This window comes from Chelonoidis abingdonii, chromosome 13, assembly GCF_003597395.2.
Source record: "Chelonoidis abingdonii isolate Lonesome George chromosome 13, CheloAbing_2.0, whole genome shotgun sequence".
In the NCBI taxonomy this organism is placed as follows: domain Eukaryota; kingdom Metazoa; phylum Chordata; order Testudines; family Testudinidae; genus Chelonoidis; species Chelonoidis abingdonii.
The window spans coordinates 18,438,312-18,444,859 of NC_133781.1; positions in this window are offsets into that span (position 1 = coordinate 18,438,312).

Consider the following 6,548-nt stretch of genomic DNA (forward strand, 5'->3'; position numbering starts at 1 on the left):
AACCCCAGCTGGGTTGGAGCTGGGTGCAGCTATAAAGAGAGGAAGCCTGGAGCAGATCAGGGCTATAGGAAGAGAGTGATGAACTTTGTAGCTGTTCTTTTGGTAACAGAGAGGCCTGTGGGGAACAGAAAGGCTCCTGCAGGGAGCGAAAGAAGCCTAGGGAGGAAGATGTTGGATTAGAGCATGCTTCTGTGGCTGACCATAACACAAACCAGACATCTGGTGTGAAGTCTTGGGAGATGCTGCTTATTACAAAGAGTCCGGGAAGGAGCTGGGGAAAAGATTGAAAAAAGGCCTGTAGTAGGAAGGTGTCCAAAGAGGCAGTGCTGATAGAGCAGATCTTGGCTGCCCATCCTAGGACCCATGCACTGGGACCCAGTGTAGAGAGTGCGTCTGTGTTTCCTCACCAGCGAGGAGGCCTGAAGCCCCCTAACATACAGGGCTGAGGATGATTTAAACCCCGAGGAAAGGGTGGAAGGACCATGCAGCCGAGAGTTGGAGCTGAGAATCAGATGTAAGGACTTTGTATTTTTTGTTGTTGGATGTTCTGTTACCCCAGAAGGGGGAGGAACTATCAGTAACTGGGTGGGAGGAACAAGTTGTGAGAAGAGAATCTCCCCCAGGACCAAAACAACCGCTGGCCGAGGGTGCTAGAGCAGGAAATCCAGGAGGTGCCAGGGTGAGTCTTCTCTTTTGCAATCTCATTGTATTTTTTTCTCTGTTGTGCATGATAAGATTTGTATGAACTACCCATTATGAAATGGTATTGCACTACGCAGTGCATCTGGTCAAGGAATAATCTACTTCAGTGCTCTGTTTCTGAGAGTAGCTGCTTCTATATGTTTCTAAGGAGAATATAAAATCCCGATGCTGTCATCAGTAGAAACTTCTTCCTGATCCCAGGTGATAATCATTTATGCCTTGAACATGAGGATTGACAGCCTATTTCACTTTACATCAGCTGCAGATGCTGAATTTATTCATATGTGTCTGAAACTCTTTGAATCTAAGCGATTTCCTTCAATAATATCATGTGATCGTTAGTTCCAGTGCTTACCTTTATGCTGGGTAAATGTCTTGCTCCTTCTCCTAGAGTACAGTATAGCAGTGTGGGGGTGGAGGGGGTCAGGAAGAAACCAAGACCAAGATCCTCAAAACTATTTTGGTGTCTAGCTCAGATTAAAATCATGTGTGCAATCAATGGAAGTTAGGTGGCTAAATATTTTTGAGGATCTGGACCCAGGTGCTAAGCCGGAGCTGTAGGTTTTCTGATACAGAAATGCTATGGCTCTGAAGGGAGATGAAGTTTGATACCATGGTATTCATTGTGATTACATGTCCTCACCCCTGGGACTGATCTGTTTACTCCTTAACAGAGCACTAATTGGATATGTAACCTAATATGACTTCTGGCTGCTCCTGGGCTGCAGTAACTAGACACCTCTCCTCAAAACGTCCTTCCCACATGAATACTCAATGGATGCCCCACCCCCAAACACTCCAGTCCTAACCTCCCCCAGCAGGAGTTGCTGTAGCAAAGCATTCTGGCAGAGCTGGTCTTAGGGGAAGCTTGACCCATGTGGTCACACAGGGCACTTGGAAACCTGGCGCTGATGTGGGGAGAGGGATATTGGACTGTGGAGTGCTTCAGGGTCTGTCTACTGCAAGTGAATAGTTAGAAATGAGAGTCGAGCATGAATGTTGGGATGTGGGGTGAGAGGGGAGTGTGTGGGAGAGGAAGATAGGTAGGAGACCTTGAGGGAGGAACTGAAGTCTTCTGTAGAGAAGGGTGAAATTGCAGGGAGGTGGAAAGCAATTGATGGAATAGGGGAAGGTGAGGGGAGGAAAGATTGGGAGAAGGTAGTGATGGAGAGAACATCTGTGAGAGGAAAAGAACATAATGTATGGAGAGGCATGGAAGGAGAAACATTAAAAAGAAAGCAGAAGACACCCAGTTAAACAGTAGAGGGAGGGGTATTATGTTACAAAACACAAACATACAAGTGTGTAAAACTGTCTGGCCATACACCTCACTGGAGGTGTAGCTCACAACATTCTGCCATAACTCTGCCTCTAAGCATGTGTGCAATGAAAGGATATTTTATACAACCATATGTGTAAAATATGCTGCCTGCACACTCAAGCTTGTGTAAACTGAGCAGTACTGTAAAGGTGTCCGACGGAGTGGCTAGCTTTGAGGTTGAGTGTTAAGTCACCGTGTAATAATGCGCTGCCCTTCCCATTCTGAGATCTCAAATCACCTGACTTCACAAATGCTAATGAAACAGAACAACACTCTTCTGGGGTGAATAGGTATTATTATCGTCAACTGGCCTGTGCAACCTTGCCCACTGAGTCAGTGGTGAAGCCAAGAATAGAACCCAACTCTCCTGACTCCCAGTCCTGTGCTGTGATCACTGGGGGCTGCTGTACAAAAATCACACCTTAAACAAACTTGATTTGTGTGTGCGTGACAGAGTTATTACTTAAACATTTTGCTGTGCATGTGTAGATGGCAGCCTGATTAAAATATGGTAGGAGTGTGAGATTTATAGAGTTGTTACATCCTGTTCTGAACCTGCTTAACCACTGCTAGCAAGAGGCATGATTAAACAAGAACTTTGGGCTGAGAGGAACCCCTGTTTAGGATCAGTAGTTTATTCTGAGATAGTCCCTATTCCAGAACTGATGCATGATTTAATTGCAGTTTGCTTTAGAGAGAAACTAGTGAAATTGTGCCAGTGGCCTATATTAGTAAACCCTCCTCGGAGAAAAGGAAACCAGTGATGAAACAATTTTGTTCAATTACTTATTTTTTAAAAAATCAAGGAAATAAATCACACCTTATCCTTCTGATTCCAAAATCACTTTACAAACGGCGTGTACACAAGCATCACATCAACCCACCATTGAAATGCAGTCCCCTCTGGGGTGGAATAAGGCAGCTGTTTAACAGGGCACAGCAAAAACCACACAACACTCCTGGACAGGAAGTGGAGGATGCGATATCCTAATGAAACTGCTTAGCAGAATTATCCCAGTTGCAATTTTAGTTAGAATACCTGTACTCCTATCAAAAGTGCCATGGGATCTTTGACAACCACAGGCGGTCAGAAAGAAAGGTTCACTTTTTCACCTCAGTATGTGTGTCGTTGGCGTTAGAGAAGAACTAAGCGATGGTGGGAGGAAAAAGGAGGCTTCTAGATTCCAAGTTGCAGAATGCTGGATACAAAGGACACCTGTGTGCATCACTGGCTTCTGTTGTGATAACTGGGCCTACACATTTACCCAAATTGTGAGTTTGAGTGAAAGTTCATAAAAATGTCATCTTACCTCCTCAACATTTGCTTCTGGTTATGTCTGTTGGAAACTAGGCCTAATTGGTGGATAAAATAATTCCACTCCATTGATCCCTGAGTGGTGGGATCACATTGTTATGGAAGTCTGGGATGACGAGCAGTGGCTGCAGAACTTTTGGATGAGAAAAGCCGCTTTCATGGGACTGTGTGATGAGCTCGCCCCAACCCTGCAGCGTAAGGACACCAGATTGAGAGCTGCCCTGCCGGTGGAGAAGCGGGTGGCTATTGCAATCTGGAAGCTGGCACCTCCAGACAGCTATCTATCGGTCGGGAATCAGTTTGGAGTGGGAAAGTCAACTGTTGGAATAGTGTTAATGCAAGTTTGCAGGGCCATTAATCGCATCCTGCTAAGAAGAACTGTGACTCTGGGGAACGTGCAGGACATTGTGGATGGCTTTGCCCAAATGGGTTTCCCTAACTGTGGAGGGGCGATAGATGGGATGCATATTCCTATTCTGGCACCACTCCACCTAGCATCCGAGTACATTAATCGGAAGGGGTATTTCTCCATGGTTCTTCAGGTGCTTGTGGATCACCGTGGACGTTTCATTGACATTAACACAAACTGGCCTGGAAAGGTGCATGATGCACGCATCTTTCAGAACACTGGCCTGTTCAGGAAGATGCAGGCCGGGACTTTTTTCCCAGACCAGAAGACCACAGTAGGGGATGTCGAAATGCCCATTGCGATCCTTGGAGACCCCGCTTACCCGTTAATGCTGTGGCTTATGAAACCGTACACAGGGAGCCTTGACAGCAGCAAGGAATGGTTCAACTACAAGCTAAGCCAGTGTCAAATGACTGTGGAGTGTGCTTTTGGCCATTTAAAGGGACGCTGGTGATCTCTGTATGGGAAGCTGGACTTGGGGGAATGCAGCATCCCCGCGGTTATATCCGCATGCTGTACCCTCCATAATATTTGTGAAGGGAAGGGTGAAAGATTCAGTCAGGCATGGACCTCCGAGGTTCAACGCCTGGATGCTGAATTTGCACAGCCAGAGAGCAGGGCTACTAGAGAGGCCCAGCACAGGGCTTCAAGGATTAGGGATGCCTTTAGGGAGTAATTTGAGGCTGAAATCCAACTGTAATGTTTGGTGCCTTGCACTGGAGTGAAGTGCAGTGGTTACAATGTTAGTAGGAATCTGTGTTTGCTAAGCTGATTTGCAGTGCCTGTTTCTTTCCTGGGCTAAGGTATCTTTGACTTTCTGCAATAATAAAGACTCTTTTCAAAGCCAAGAATTCATTTATTGAAAAGAAAATAACTTTGACAGACACACAAGTTTTTGGGAAACTAAAAGGGCAGGGAGGTGGGATGGGGAACTGTACAGTCACAGGTTTGAATATGTCCTGTCTGGAGTGCTGTGCAATGACTGCTGCGCTTCAGGATGCCTATACTGCATGGTGAGGGGGGGTTGAGTGCAGAGGGTAAGGGTCGTAGTTCTCAGGGCTGCTTGGTGAACGTACAGGTGTTGGAGGCAGCTGGTGGTGGTGGTAAGAACCTGGATGCTGGGGAAGAGGGTTTTGAGCTGACATGGGGACACAAAGGAAAGAGCTTTGGGACGGGGGGCGGGGGGGGCAGCACAGTAGTGCTCTGCCTGTGTGGCTACGAGCGCCTGGATAGAGTCTGCTTGGCACTCCAGGATGCTTATCAGCTGCTTTATGCTTTTCGTCCTGTCCGCTGCATTTTTCTGGCAGAACCTGCTTTTCCTTTCCCTCCAGTCCTGCACTTTTTGATTCTCTGTGACAGAGTGCTGCATAACTGCTTGCAGTATGTCTTTGCTTTTTCGCAGCTTCTTCCGGAGGTTTTGTAGTCTCTCAGCCATTGATAATATGGGCAGCTGAGATCTCAAGGTTGCATCTGTAAAGGCAAAAATGCAACACTTAATAGAGGCAGCATTGTTTATACCAGGCAGTTATTCCCCCGCAGTTAAGGAGGGCACATTAACAGTCTTCACAATAGCATAATTTTCCCATCCCAAAGAGAGCGCACATAACCCACGGGAGCCCTGAAATGGTGAGTAAGGGGGACTGATTGTTTCAGGGCTGTACTGTCCTCGGGGTTTCTGAGTGTTGGGGAAAGCAAACAGCTGCAGGGGCACCTACTCTGAACACTATCCCAACATTTTCCACAGGAATTTATCCTGGAAGATATCTCGCTGCTGCGGGTCACCTGGAAAGCACGAGAGGGTCTTCTACTGCAATGTGGATTCCGCCCTGGCCCCTGTACAGCTTGCCTGTGTCTTGCAATGGTCCCCCCACCTCTTGCGGCACAGTGGCACGGACGTGTTAGCCTGACTGGGACAAGGACCACAGTGACCCTCCCAAGAAACCTGCGTAAGCGCATTGCCCACGCTCTGGCTGAAACTTTTGAAGAGATTACTGAGGCTGATTACCGCGATGTGATAGACCACATCAATGTGCTGTTTGGCATCTAGACATGCATGCATGCATGCAGCCCTAACCCTCCCTCCCTCTTCTGAAAAATTTCAATCCTGAAAATAAAAGCCGCTTACTGGGAACCTGCTCCTCTGTTTGTCCTCCACCAAGTACCGGCTGCTGCGACTGGCTACCTTCCTCCTGGCTTGAGAAGAGCTCCTGGCTGCATGCCTCATGGGACTCTGAGGTGTCTCCCCTGACCCCAGTACCTTCACTTTTGCTCTCCTCCTCCTCCTCCTCCTCACCTCACTCTGAAGTGTCCATCATGGTTCTTGGAGTGGAGGTGGGGTCACCCCCAAGTATCGCATCCAGCTCTTTGTAAAAACGGCAGGTCATGGAGGCAGCGCCGGAGCGGCGGTTTCCCTCATGGGCTTTGCAGTAGGCACTCTGCAGCTCCTTCACTTTAACCCTGCACTGCAGCGTGTCCTGGTCATGGCCCCTTTCCAGCATGGCCCTTGCTATCTGCCCATAGGTATCGTAATTCCTACGGCTGGAGCGCAGCTGGGACTGCACAGCTTCCTCCCCCTAAACACTGATGAGGTCCAGCAACTCGTCATTGCTCCATGCTGGGGCTCGTTTGCCACGTGGAGCCATGGTTACCTGCAAAGATTCACTGATTGCACTCTACACCTGGCTGAGCAAACAGGAAGGGGATTTTTAAAATTCCTGGGGCATTTAAAGGGCGGGTCTGATGCTTGGTCACCTGAGGCCAGGGCAATAGAGTTCGAACTGATGAGCAGAGTGGCTGAACAG